The following is a 14,983-nucleotide window of genomic DNA, read 5'->3' on the forward strand; positions in this document are numbered from 1 at the left end:
AATTACTCAAAGATTGAGAAGCTAATCTTAGCATTAGTTTATGCATCATTTAAGCTCCGCATATATTTTCAAGCGCACAAATAAAGGTATTAACAAAAGTACCAATTGAATCAGTGATGAAGAATTCAAAAAGATCAGGAAGAGTGGAGAGATGGAATGCACAAGTAGGCCACTTTGATATTAAATATGAAATTTTGTCTTCACCAAAATCACAAGTTGTTGCAGATTTCTTGGCAGAATTTCCTTTAGAAGAAGATGAAGCGGTAGAAGAAATGATGGATATAGAAGAAGAACACGGAGATCCAAAAGACTTATTAACAGAACCAAATAGATGGGAGATATTGGTAGATGGATCATCAAATGGAGAAGGCAATGGAGTTGGAATTGTTTTAATTTCGCCAGAAGGAGTGAAGATGGCTTTTTCATTCAGATTGGAATTCGCATCCACTAATAACGAAACGGAATATGAAGCTGTGATACATGCCTTAAAGTTCGCAATAGAAGTGAAACTAGAAAATGCCAGGATCACTAGTGATTCAGCTAGTTATTCGCCAAATAAAGGGAGAGTACACTACAAATGAACCATCCTTGAAGAAATACAAGAAGCTCGTTGAAGAATTGTCAGCGAAAATCCCAAAAATAAAATGGAGGCACATTTCAAGGAAGGATAACAGACTCGCAGACGCTTTTGCTTTCATCTCAAGCATGATGACAGATCCAACTGCGAGATGCATAAAAATACAACACTTCTGTCACCATCAATCAATAAAGAAGAAGAAGTGAACGTGATGATAATAGACGGTGAGAAGAAGAACAAACGAACAATATCGCAGATTGGAGAACAGAACTTCATGCATATTTGGCGAAAGGAGAAACACCAAGAAATAGATTGGAAGCACACAAGTTAAAAAGCCGCGCAACAAATTATGAATTAAGAGATGGGCTATACCGAAAATCCTTTAATGGACCATCACTCAGATGTTTGACACGAGAAGAAGGAGAAAAGGTGCTAAAAATGTTACATAGTGGGGATGCTGGCAATCATAGCGGGGGAAGATCTTTGGCACATAGAGCAAAAATGCAAGGCTATTACTGGCCATACATGCACGAAGATGCAAAACAAATATCAAGACGTTGCGAAGATTGTCAGCGGCATGGAAAGAAAATACATGCACCTGGAGCACCATTGTCATCTTCAAAGTGTGTGGCCTTTTGGAAAGTGGGGCTTAGATATGTGGGGCCATTTTTACCAGGATCTGGACAAAGAAGATACTTAATAGTCGCAACAGATTATTTCACAAAATGGACAGAAGTGAAGGCAGTACAGCATATTCGCGACAAAGATATCTTTACATTCATATTCGAAAATATCATTTGCAGATTCGGAATTCCTGCGCAGTTGGTATCTGATAATGGGAAACAGTTTGAAGGACAGAACATAGAAATGTTACTTAATGCATTTAAGATAAAATGTGGAAAGTCTACTCCTTTGTATCCACAAGCTAATGGGCAGGTAGAGGCAACAAACAAAACAATTGCAGATATATTAAAGAAGAAATTAGAAGGACATCATAGAGCATGGTGCGAACAAGTACATAATGCAGTATGGGCTTATAATACAACTAAGAGAAGCTACTGGAATGTCACCTTTTTGTTTAACATGGAGTTGAAGCGGTGTTACCAACAGAAGTTGTTATTCCGACAACAAAGAGAGAAGCTTGGGAGAAAAATCTTAGTGCGGGTTTGATCTTAACAAACTTGATGAATTAGAAAAAAAGAGAAAGAGCTTTACAACATATGGAGAATTATCAGCGAAGATTAGCCCGAGAATATAATAAACGTGTCAAAGTACGCGAATTCCAACCAGGAGATTTAGTTCTGCGAGAGACACCAATATATCAGCGAGAAAATGGTGGAAATTAGCGAAAAAATGGGATGGACCTTACATCATTAAGGAGATAGTTGGAACAGGAGCTTATAAATTAATGGATCCAGAAGGTAGAGATGTTGGTCATAGACTTGACAGACCATGGAACAGATTGTACTTAAAAAGATATTATCCGTAAGAAGCTTTGAGAAGTTATGGATTCTGAAAGAATAGTTGCGAGATTATTCATATCAAAACAAGATCATGATGTGCGAAACTTTCGCAGAGATAATCATAGAACAATGACATAAAAGAAAGGGGCGAACCTTTATGGCGTACACCCTAGTTCGCGAATAAAATTTCGCAAGAGGCAAATGTAAGACCTAAAGTACGTCATATAAGGGGGTACCTGTTGCATGGCTCAGGGAAAGGCTACACCGCCACCGGAACCTGAGTCATGGAGATTTGGGGTCAATAAAGCCCATCCGGGAGAGGCACCTTGGATTCTCAGCTTAAGCATATGACTTAGGTTGGGCGACTAAGGTAATAAGGACTCTCCCAAGGAGTGCAGAATCTGATCAAGGGCCGAGGTACACGGTTGAGTCAAGAGTGCCAGGGGCGTCTGGAGCGTACCTTGCCATTCTTGACAAGTCTTGGCTTATACTGCACTCGGCCCGAAGAAAACCCCACTTAGGGTGCAGTCTCGTAACCATAAACCCTATAGGTAAAAGGGATAAGAGGCTGCGAAAACAACTGGTTGTTGTTAAGACTGGATGGGAGGAGCTAACCTTGTATGGTAGAAGTACGCCTCCTTGAAGGGGCAACCAGGGGGAGATAAGGGCGGCACCCTCCATTAGGGAGCTGATAAGTGTCTTAAGACGCAAATGTCATGAGGTTTTTACTCGCAAGGGTATTAAGGCTTGTCATATTTGTGCAACAATCCTGAAGAGGCAATAATACAGAGAAAAAGATAAGACGAGATCAATGGGTTTTCGCATGAAAGTGCGAAGACGTCCTGCGATTTCGTCGCAAGACGGCAATGTAATGGGGCTTTATTTTCGCAAGAATATTTAGGCCTGTCATATTGTCGCAACATTCCTGAAGAGGCATAATATAAAAGAAAAAGTTAAGGCAAGATCAATGGGTTTTTGCATGAAAGTGCAAGGACGTCCTGCGATTTTGTCGCAATGACAAGAGGTGGCATAATAAGACCTTTAATTAGGAAGGCAAAAATAAGACCACATGACAAAACAAAATATTTATAAGTATTCATAACAGATCATTTCTCGCAAGAAAGATAATGAGAGGCAAGTATGGGAATCAGTAAACAAGAGGCATTATCTTTCTCGCCAGCAAAATACTAAAAGAAAATTAATTCCAAAGTTGGTTGAAGAATATTATTCGCAAAAATAATAAAGATGAACAATTCAAGAAGATAGAACTAGATAAGAAGCTCATGCTTCAGTATTAATTCCAGTAGAAGGAGATAATAGACGTTCTTCGCCAATGTTCTCATTATCGCCAACCTCCTTCATTTCGATTCTGATCTTCACCAACAATAATTCCTTGAGAGGGACTTCTTTTTCGCCGCCACCTTGATTATCGCCAGCAATTACTTCTTAGAAGAGATTTTTTTCTTTTTCATCTTGATTAGCACCAGCAGTTGCTTCCTTAGAAGGATCTCTTCTCCATCTTCCAAAAGACTATTCTCTCACCACTTTCATAATCATAATCACTGTCAGCAGGACGAGGAATTTCATCATCATCTACTTCCAAAGGTTCGATTGATGTAGGAGGAAGAGATTTGGACAATAAAATATCATTTACAAGGACTTCAACCCGGAGATGAACTTGACGAAGAAGTGCTCTCTGATGATTCCTATCTTGAATATCCTTAAAGTAAGCAAGATAATCAAGTCTTCTTTCTGCTCGGTCGCGAGAACCAGTAAGGACAGAGACGAGTAGTGCATTTTCTTTGCGAATTTTGGCATATTTAGCCTCCAAAACAGAAATGGAGGAATGAAGATTTTTCTCAGACTCTGCGAAAAGTAGAATACAAAATTTCAGTAAGATGAAGAACTCAAAAAGATATGACAAAGAAAATATAGTTAAGGCAGTCAAACTATTATGACTACCTTCCTTTTGCGAAATAAGATGTTGAATCAAGGTCAGAAAATTATTCTCCCAACGGTCCATCGCATCATCAAATTTATCTCCAACTAAACCTTTAAGTCGAGACTGAAGATTTTTCTCTTTAGATATAAGAAAGGCATTTTTCTTCGCAAGAGAAGAATTTGGAATATTGTTCTTTAAGTCGATTCGCCTTTACACTTAAAGTTATTCTACCTTGAATGAGTGTATCTCTTTCAGCGATAGATGACTCTGTTACTTCTCTAAGTTCATTTCTCAAAGAGCGAAGAGATTACTCTTGGTCATCACATACTTTCTGAAGGATGCTAAGTTGTTGCGAAAATATCGCCATCTTATTTAAATAAATTCGTTTCTCTTGAGATAGAGTTTTATTCTCATCTGATAAAGATTCGTTCCCAAGATTAGATTTAGTTAAAGAATAAGAGAGACGAGATATTTCATTACTTAATAAATCTTGCCTCCGAACTAGTTGGGTATTTTCATTGGTAAGATTATTTATATGATCAACAGACTATGAATAGAGGTTATCTAATTGGTTATATTGATCCATCAAAATATCTTTATCAACACGGCTTCTTCAACAACAGATTCAAATTGATATCTCTCCATTTTTCGTTCTGGTTTAAGGCTTAACATTTGAAAGAGGGATTTCAAGGATAATTAAATACGGAAAGGATAAAATCATTAGAAAGGCAAATTGAAGACATAGATAAGGAAATCATACCTCTCAGTTCATCATTCTTTTTGCGAAGATTGTCGCGATCTAGCGAAACATTCTGAAGCTTTTGATTTTCGAGACGAAGAGCATTACACTCTTTTTCCAAAGCTGTTTGCGAAGCATCTCTGTCAGAGCCAAAATACTTACTCAGAATTTCTCAAATACCAGACTTGACAGGATCAATGGGAGACTTCTTGCCATCATCCAGGACCTCAGACAAAACTTTGAAAGAAATATCTATTCCTTCCACGGTTTCTTTTGAAAAGGGAAGAGGCTCATATAGAGAACTGGCAATGATAGAAAGCTGAGAAACATTATCAACAGGAGGAGAAGAAGTTTCATTCACAGAAGGATTAATAAGGGAGTTTTCAATCACTGAAAGGTCAGTTGAAGAAATGAAATCTGAGGCAGCTTTTTCGCGAATTGGAGATAATGATTTAACTTGCGAAGATGTCGCAGGAGATTTGGAAGAGATAAGTAAGTGGAATGGAACAGAGGTTTCAACGGTTTTAAGGTGGCGAGATTTTTTGAGAGGTTTGTTGGCATCCTTATCACCCTGCGATTTACAATCCAGATAAGAAACAGAGGCAACAATATTGTTATTAGAAAAGAATAATGTTTCTACTACCTTCTGATTCGCAGACTTTCTTTTGTGTATAACAATCTTTTGCTGCGTTTTGGGAATATTAGGGTTCTGAACCGTAAATTTGGTGTTAGAGGCATTTTTGCTGAAATAACAACAGTATGGGAATCACATAAGCATCATCATCAAATAAAGCAGTAAGCAAGATCAATTTCAGCAAAACCCATAAGAAAGAAAAAAGAAAACTAACCTCGACGAATCCATGGAAAACACCAGCAGGAAGATTAATTAGTAAAAATTAAGAAAGTTACGAACAATGAAGATCTTCAGAGGGAAAAGTATGGAGATGAAGAAGAAAATAAAAAGAGTAGAACAAGAAGAAAGAAGAAAAGTTGCAATGGCAGAATTTACGGAAGAATAATAGAGTTGCAGAGATGAGAGAATAAAAAGAGAAGAGAAAGTAAAAAGAAAATGGAAATAAGAGTAAGAAGAATATATAGAGAGGATTTTCTACTCGAAGAAATAAACACCATTAATACGAAAAGACGTGATCAGTTAAAAAGCAGCGGTTACAAAAGACGTGTCAAGAAATAGATGGAAGAAAGGATACGTGTGATAAATGCAGAATATGAAGAGATGAACAGTTGAGGCATTTCTCACATCGTTCTCTACTTCGCAGAGAAGATATGAGAAGAGGAAAGATGTAGGATCAGAATCTCGCAGCAATAGTGTCTCAGCGAAACTATCAACAACACAACACAACATCATCGCAGAACAATTTTAGAAATGACATAATAAACGACGTCAGCTAAAATCATGAGAAAAATGTGATGGTCCTGCGAAAATTAGAGAGTTTGCGAGAATAACATTTGTAAGGATGCGAGAATGTCGCAAGACATATCCGAAAATAAAGGACGGATTAGCTGTCATCCATTATGTAATTACCTATAAATAGCCGCTCAGTTGTAAAGGAAAGGGAGAGATCTTTTTCTGAGTGAGAAGCAAGTAAATAGGAGAGAGAAAATCTAGAGAAGTGGTTATTCTTGATTCCTTTATCTTTTCTTGTAAGATTGTTCAAAGATTGATCAATAAAAATTAAAATTGTTAATCTAAAATGAGTTGAATGTTAATGAAATCTTGTGAGGGTGTAATGTAGGATTTCCTGCAACTACACTACCACATGCTGGCACATCTGGAAAGCTATGTGTGACCTGGTTTTCAATCACATAAAACCAAATGCTAAGCACACTTCTCAGTGCATATAATAATATCTATATGATTATAACATAGTGGAAAACTTACCTACTCATTCTCTCAATGGTTTTCTTCCCATTAACAATGGGTCTGACACTGAACCAGCCATCCAAATTCCCTGTGATCTAAACCACACTCCACAAGAGTTTGGCTTCATCATAAGAATTTGCACTATACAGAATCCTGAGAATCTAAAATACTTCTCTGCACTAACTATCTTGGATGTTGCAGGAAACAACATTGATAGCAGAGGATACTCAGATAACTCTAGAGGTTGGGGAGAAACAGGAGGTGCTGACCTAGCTTTCAACTGGGCAAAGGAAAAGCAGCACATAAACATAGAAGTACATGCTGAATCAAAGGAAATTCTGGTCAGATTTCACTATCTATATCATCAAGCAATTCAAGGAAGGTTCAACCCCAGTTTCTATGATAATTCAAGGCACAATGTTGAAGATTATAGCTCAAGAATCAAGCCAATCTCTTTTGTTTTAAGTAGTCTTAAGTTAATCCATAGACCTCAAAATTTGGAAACTCTCAATTTAGCTATTTTATGTAAAAACAATGAAAGTACGCTTCACACAAGCGCTTCCACTCCCTTGTATGGCCCTTAGTGTCTTTTTGCTAAGGTTTTTCTATAAAAAAAAACGTTCACAGAGAGATGCACATGGGTTTTGGCATGCATAAATAGACGATGAACAATCAAAGGTGTGAATCGGAGACGCAGATGGAGATGGAATGATCAGATGTTGGATCACATCCAATGAAAGGCGAACTGGGAAGCACAGTTATGTTCAGAACTCATCTCTTCAGGTACACTTGCACTAGCTCTTTCTCCCTTTTCCTTATAGTCCACATATCTTATATCCATTACAGATAGTGTTTTTATTTCTAACTCAACCGATGATCAAATTTTGTAGAATATCTATGGATCCGGTGAGATATTATTTGATACCTAACGAGTCCGATATAATTTGATACCCGCCTCAAGTACCTCCAATACATGTAGGAGTTGAGTACAGTTTGGATTTAGACATCTATACTATTACTATTATAAAAGGAAGACCCCTTAGGAAGTGTTCATGAAAAGTGTTTTGAAGCTGCAAATTTTGGAATTTTAAAATTGCCCCTTTTTTATGCCCACACAAATTATGTGTTATAAATAAAAGGGAAGGTGTATTAATAATTATAATTTAAACTTAAACATACTGAAAAAGCGGGGGTCTAACAACGCCACTCAATATTTCGCTTAGCAATCTGTATGCACTAACTCCGAAATACTTTGCTAGAGAATCAACTAGACAGTTAGACTCAATCTGGATAAAAGTATCTCAAGGAGTTAATATCTCTCTCTTGTTTTTGATATTACTCAAGCTAATAAAAATCAACGAGTCCTAATCAAACACAAGGAATACTTGGACGGTACCAAAGACCAATGTCCAAGGATCAATCAATATCAATCAACAACCAAAGGTCAGATTTCCAATTGATGATCACGAACACACAACATGTATTATTTCACTTATATAACAAATATAATGCGGAAAAGAAATAACACAGACACCAGAAATTTTGTTAACGAGGAAATCGCAAATGCAGAAAAACCGTGGGACCTAGTCCATATTGAATACACACTGTATTAAGCCGCTACAGACACTAGCCTACCCCAATATAACTTCGGACTGGACTATAGTTGAACCCCAATCAGTTTCCCACTAATTCAAGGTACAGTTGTACTCCTACGCCTCTGATCCCAGCAGGATACTGCGCACTTGATTCCCTTAGTTGATCTCACCCACAACCAAGAGTTGCTGCAACCCAAAATCGCAGACTTGATAACAAACAAATCTGTCTCACATAGAAAAGTCTATCAAAGGATAAATCTGTCTCCCACAGAAAAAACCCTAGGTTTTTGTTCCGTCTTAAGATATGAAATCAAGGTAAACAGGAACCAATTGATAATATGGTCTTATATTCCGGAAGAACAACCTAGATTCATAATTCCCCTCTCTATAATCCTTCCTGACTACACAGGCGGTTTGTTAAGGAATCACAAACAGTGAGACGAAGATGTTTGTGACTTCTTTATCTTGCCTATCGGAGAACTCTCACGATCTCAAGCCAATCAATAGATTGTACTAGTACGATAGAAGATGCAAGATCAGATCATACAACTACGATAAAAGTAGTATCGATCTGGCTTCACAATCCCAATGAAGTATTTAAGTCGTTAACCTGGTTTTAGAGAAGAAAACCAAAGGTTAGAGGAGAATCGACTATAGCGAGCACACTAGTATCATACAGACGTGTGGGGATTAGTTCATCCCAATGCTAGATGTCTCCTATATATAGTCTTCAAATCAGGGTTTTGCCTTAGTTACAAAGCAATCCATATTCATTGTTAGATGAAAACCTGATTTAGATTCAAGCTATTATTTCTCAATCGTTAAATCGAGAACTTAGCTTGTCACACACACTTGAGATATACGTTTACCGGGTTTGTGAAAACCGTGCCCAAACGTGTACATGTATGTTGGTTCAACATAGTAACCCAAAAGGTAAACATATGAGAATTTCATATTAACCTTGTTCTTCTTCACCATAACTAGTTCAATTGACTCAAATGAACCAGTTAGAGAGTTGTTCAATTGCTATGGGATCTTATGTAACTACACAAGACACAATTGAAACATAGATGATTCGATTCGATTAAATCAGCTCATGAACTTTATAGCCACGGTTTGCATAAAGCATTCCTTAGTAATTTAAGTTTCATGTTCTTAGCACATCTTTAGATCATAACCCACTCAAGTGCGCAAGCAAGTTCGCGGACTTAAGGCAACCCGGCAGAGTTTTCCAAACTCAGCAGAAAATCTCGGCAAGGAGACTTCCGCCAGTTCGCGGACTAAACACGCAAACGAGTTTTTGGAAAATCCCAGCAGATATTCTCGGCAAGAGAAATTCCATGAGTTCGCGGAATTGGAAAAGCCAATTCCTCCGGTTTCTCTGAATCAACAAAGTTCGCAAACTTTGGATTAAGGAATAGGACTTATGCACATATGTGTTTCCACACAATGATTATATCCATCATTGGTTATATTGACCTAAACTCTCACTCCAACCATTGAAACATTCTTAGAGGACGTCATATAGTTGTTACACTATTTCTTGTCAAAGCGATTTTCAAAGTGATTGAAACAATATGACTTTCTTCATTAGGTGAAGATAAACCCGATCAAAGCGAAACGCTTTATCAACACATGTTTTCGAGATATAGATAGGCGAGATATACTCGGCTCGAAATATCAAATGTGTATGATCCAGTCTATATAGCATACGACTTTTGTCTCATAAGAAGTAGGAGATAGAAGAGATAGACTTTTGACTGATAGATAAGTTCAAGTCTCCACATACCTTTTTTTTGATGAAGTTTCACGGTTCCTTGTGTATATCTTCGTCGTTGTATGATGAATTACCATGAAGTCCTTGAGCTCAACTACACTTTTCTATCCTAGTCCGAGACTTAGCTATGTAGACTAGAAATCAAGACTCATAGTTTTGATCACTAACATTGACAAACATGCTTGAGATAGCAACGCATGCGAGGTCGACCGAGATATGCTCTAACAATCTCCCCCTTTGTAAATTTTAGTGACAAAACTATTAATACATAAGGAATACAAAAAGATAAAATTTAGTGGCTCCTATTTCATAGTCTAATCTTCAACGTTCCCTGAAATCTTCGTCCTTCCAAGTACTCCAATGATCCCAAAGGTTGTAAGTTTACAATCACCGTTGTTGAAGATCCGTAGCTATAACAATGAGAGAAATCGAGATTCTCAATCATTATTATACAGTGACATAGTATTATTATGTAACATCAAAGTCCAATTGCATCACGACTTTAACAATAATACTACGGTGATATGTATCACTCCCCCTTAGTCAATACTCCATCTCACATGGAAACCACTCCCCCTTACACAATGATCCGAAAACCATATGTATTTGTAGTAGAACTACACATTAATTCTCCCCCTTTTTGTCAATAAAATTAGCAAAGGTACAAGAACGGGATCCTAATGAAATTTCCGAGAAGAGACTTTTCATAGACTAAAAGAAAAAATACATACCAACTTAATTTAGATGCAATCATAAAGCCGAAGCTAAATTCCTTCATCAAGGAGTTTTAAGATACAACATAACCCCTATAAAATTCCACAGCCACACACCCCGCAAGATATTACCATTAAGCACAAGTTCAAAAGAACTCTCCCCCATTTGATGTCATTCCCGAAAGAACAACAAGAGCGACCTTAATTTCGAAAGAAAAGAAGGATTTTTAAATGGACACCAAAAACCATAGGAATGATTTTCTATATCCAAAACTCAATCAAATTGATCACAAGTAAACCCATGATTAATTTAATTGGAATATGCAACTAAATCAAACCACAAAAGTGATCAATTTAATTGAAAGTGCTCAACATAAGTAAACTTATGGAGCTACGACTAAGGTAATCATATGGAGATGACTAACTTAATCGTTCACATACTCAACATAAGGAAAACCTTACGGAATATACGGCTACATTAACCAATAGAACATGATTAATATAGCCGTTCATATACTCAACACAAGAAATTGTGGAATATATGAAAACTCAACTAGATTATTACAAGAGAACTCATAATTAATCTAATTGGAATACAAACAACTAAACTAATCATAAAAGTAATCAATTTAATTGTCAAAGGTTTTGCTCGACAAAAGAAGACTTTCGGAGTAAAAAACTAAATAACCAACCAAGATGATTAATTTAGTTCATAATGCTCAACATATAGCATCTTATGGAACAACCAACAAAGCCAATAAGAAAAATCGACTTAGTTGTATCGTGCTCAACATAAGACACACAATGGAGCCTTCACGGTAATACAAAAAGAATGGATCAATGAAGATCAATACCGTGGATAACATACAAGGATCCATTCTATTTTCCATCATAACGACATAATAGACTTTATCATTGTCACACAAAAGATTTTATCCTATTTTCCATCAAATACATGATTTCATAGGCATAACTTTTATAATTATCAAAAGTCCATTCGTCTTTTCATCAATACGAATACCTATTTATGAACGACTTTACTTTTGACAGCATATGGGACCTTCAAGTTTACGGAAGCAAACAATACATATCCCATAATCACATTGCAATATCACAAAAACATAAAGATCAATATTACAATAACATCATCCTCCAAATATTTTTAGAATTGAATACCAATAAACCTAAAAAAATAACATAAGAAGATGAAACAAAAATAGCTATGTGTAGTCACAATCATCGCTATTCAAATGCTAGTTATTCTTCCAACAAACCAAAAGAAGACATACTAGGTAACAAACTAGAACCAAGATCAGACGAAAAACTAAATCCTGTCTGTAACCAGGGATTGAACAAGAGCGAGTTCCTCAGTTGCCTTCCTTAGTTCGCCTTTTAGGTAGTCTAGATTCCGAGTTGCGATACCAAGTTGTTCGTGTACGACCTTAAAGTCTCCAAGAAGATTTCCTACCAGTTGTGAAGAAATATGAACTGGCAGTTTGTCTTCGTTTTCATGATCAAGAGCATGAAAGCATGAGATATCAATATGACATAGCTCAACATCATCAACCTTGTTGCATCCCTCCATTGTGCACCAAAAAGACTTTTTAGAAAATCTTTTTGCACCTCTGGAACACACACACATATATATATAAGGAATTTCATCAAACCTTAGGAAACAAGACGTTCGTGAGGGTTGGTGCGTGTACTAGAGAATCGGGCCTATGATAGACCAAAGAAGACCAAAAAGAAAAAGAAATAGATGTTTGAGGAGAAAACGGAGTAATGTGACACCGAATGCAGTACAATCCTGACAGCTTTCTCAAGATGAAAATCCTTAGAATCATGAGCATCCCTTTTTAACAAGACAAAAATTAAAAAGAGATGCAACATGAACATGTCAGGGTGTAATAAGATGAACATCTTGCTCATCATTATTCACTTCTTCTTTTTCCTTTTCATCGGTGTTTAACAAACTACCTGGTTTAGTTGAAGAAGGATTATCAAGAGAAGATTTAGAAGTACCTGGGTTACCAACATTCCATGTTTTCTTGATATTCCGTCTCAGTCTGTTTATGTGGATATTCATATCAGAGACTCGATTGTTGATATGTAAGAAGTCTGAATTGGAAGTCTTGAATTCACAGTTCTTTTTGAGAAAATTAGAGAAACTTAACTCGTTTTTCTTTCTCTTGTTCCTTTTTGTCCTTCCAGAAAGATTTACAGCACCTGTCGCACTTTTGTTGTTTTTCCTTCCACCATTGTAGGCATCCTTCGGTTTGAATACATAATTAGGACAAGCCTTATCACAGTGTATCCCTTGAGGCCGAACAGGGTTGATTCCAATTTTTAATATAGGTTTAACAACTTCTTTAGACATCCATGTAAGAATGTTTTGAAGTTTTTTATTCCTTATCCGAAGTCGACACCTTCGCTCAGAGTTTCCTTTGTTTCCGCAATAATAACAGTTGAAGGACTTACGTTCAGTAGTTCTCTTTTGAGTAGATTTAGAAGAAGTAGAATCCTTGTTTTTGCAAGATGACACAGGTTCTTCACATGGAGAAATATTAACAGCTTTAACAAACTTAGTCTTACCATTGTTAGGAGCGTTTATTCCTTTATATCCCAGACCACGTTTATCATGAAGTTCTTTACAGGCTCCCAGCATAGAAGACAGTTTTGTAGAGCTAGAACCGAACCTATTTAGATTTTCTTACAGTGATTTTACCTTATTAAGACCAGCAGTGAGTTTGGTTTCCAAGGATTTCTCTTTCGTAAGAAGACTGCGTTCTTTGTCATTGAAACACTTCTGTTGAGATTCACATCTTGCTTAAGTTAAGGCAAGCCTCTCTTTTAATATACAGAGGTTACTAAGAAGATTATCACATTCATATTTTTTTTGAGCGAACCTCTTCTTCATGATCTTTAACGGTAGATTGTAACAGTTTGTATCCACCATCATAACCTTTGAAGAGTTTTCTCAACTTTCTGTTTTCTTGACAGAGAGGACCCATATACTTTATCAAGCAAGCAGTTGTCCTTGTTTCTTTAAATTCACGATTATACAACTTGATGCATTGAGAAACTTCCTCATCAAGACTCTGCCCTTCTTCAGAATCACTATCATCCGAGAGATTATCCAACTGTTCATCAAGAGATTTTCTCTAGTTGAATGTAAATTCGACTTAAGGAGACGAGAAGGAGTTTTCCTCAGTGGTTTCAGATATTTGAAACTTATCTAAGCAGTCCTGTACTGATGTTGCGTTGTCAGAGATAGTACTCTTGTCCATAGAGTCATATCGCTACAAACACAGACTGATGAGGTCTTAAAGTGTTTGCCTGCTCTGATACTAATTGAAAAAGCGGGGGTCTAACAACACCACCCAATATTTCGCTTAGCAATCTGTATGAACTAACTTCGAAATACTTTGCTACATAATCAACTAGACAGTCAGACTCAATCTAGATAAAAGTATCTCAAGGAGTTAATATCTCTCTCTTGTTTTTGATATTACTCAAGCTAATAAAAATCAGCGAGTCCTAATCAAACACAAGGAATACTTGGACGGTACCAAAGACCAATGTCCAAGGATCAATCAATATCAATCAACAACCAAAGGTCGGATTTCCAATTGATGATCACGAACGCACAACCTGTATTATTTCACTTATATAACAAATATAATGCGAAAAAGAAATAACACAGACACCTGAAATGCAGAAAAACCCTGGGACCTAGTCCAGATTGAATACACACTGTATTAAGCCTCTACAGACACTAGCCTACTCCAAGCTAACTTCGGACTGGACTATAGTTGAACCCCAATCAGTCTCCCACTAATTAAAGGTACAATTGTACTCCTACGCCTCTGATCCCAGCAGGATACTGCGCACTTGATTCCCTTAGCTGATCTCACCCACAACCAAGAGTTGTTGCAACCCAAAATCGCAGACTTGATAATAAACAAATCTGTCTCACATAGAAAAGTCTATCAAAGGATAAATCTGTCTCCCACAGAAAAACCCTAGGTTTTTGTTCCGTCTTAAGATATGAAATCAAGGTGAATAGGAACCAATTGATAATGCGGTCTTATATTCCCGAAGAACAGCCTAGATTAATCAATCACATCTCTACAATCCTTCCTGACCACACAGGCGGTTTGTCGAGGAATCACAAACAGTGAGACGAAGATGTTTGTGACTTCTTTATCTTGCCTATCGGAGAACTCTCACGATCTCAAGCCAGTCAATAGATCTTGCATCTTATATTGTACTCGTACGATATAAGATGCAAGATC

The sequence above is a fragment of the Papaver somniferum genome, chromosome 3 (genome assembly GCF_003573695.1).
Source record: "Papaver somniferum cultivar HN1 chromosome 3, ASM357369v1, whole genome shotgun sequence".
Lineage (NCBI taxonomy): Eukaryota > Viridiplantae > Streptophyta > Magnoliopsida > Ranunculales > Papaveraceae > Papaver > Papaver somniferum.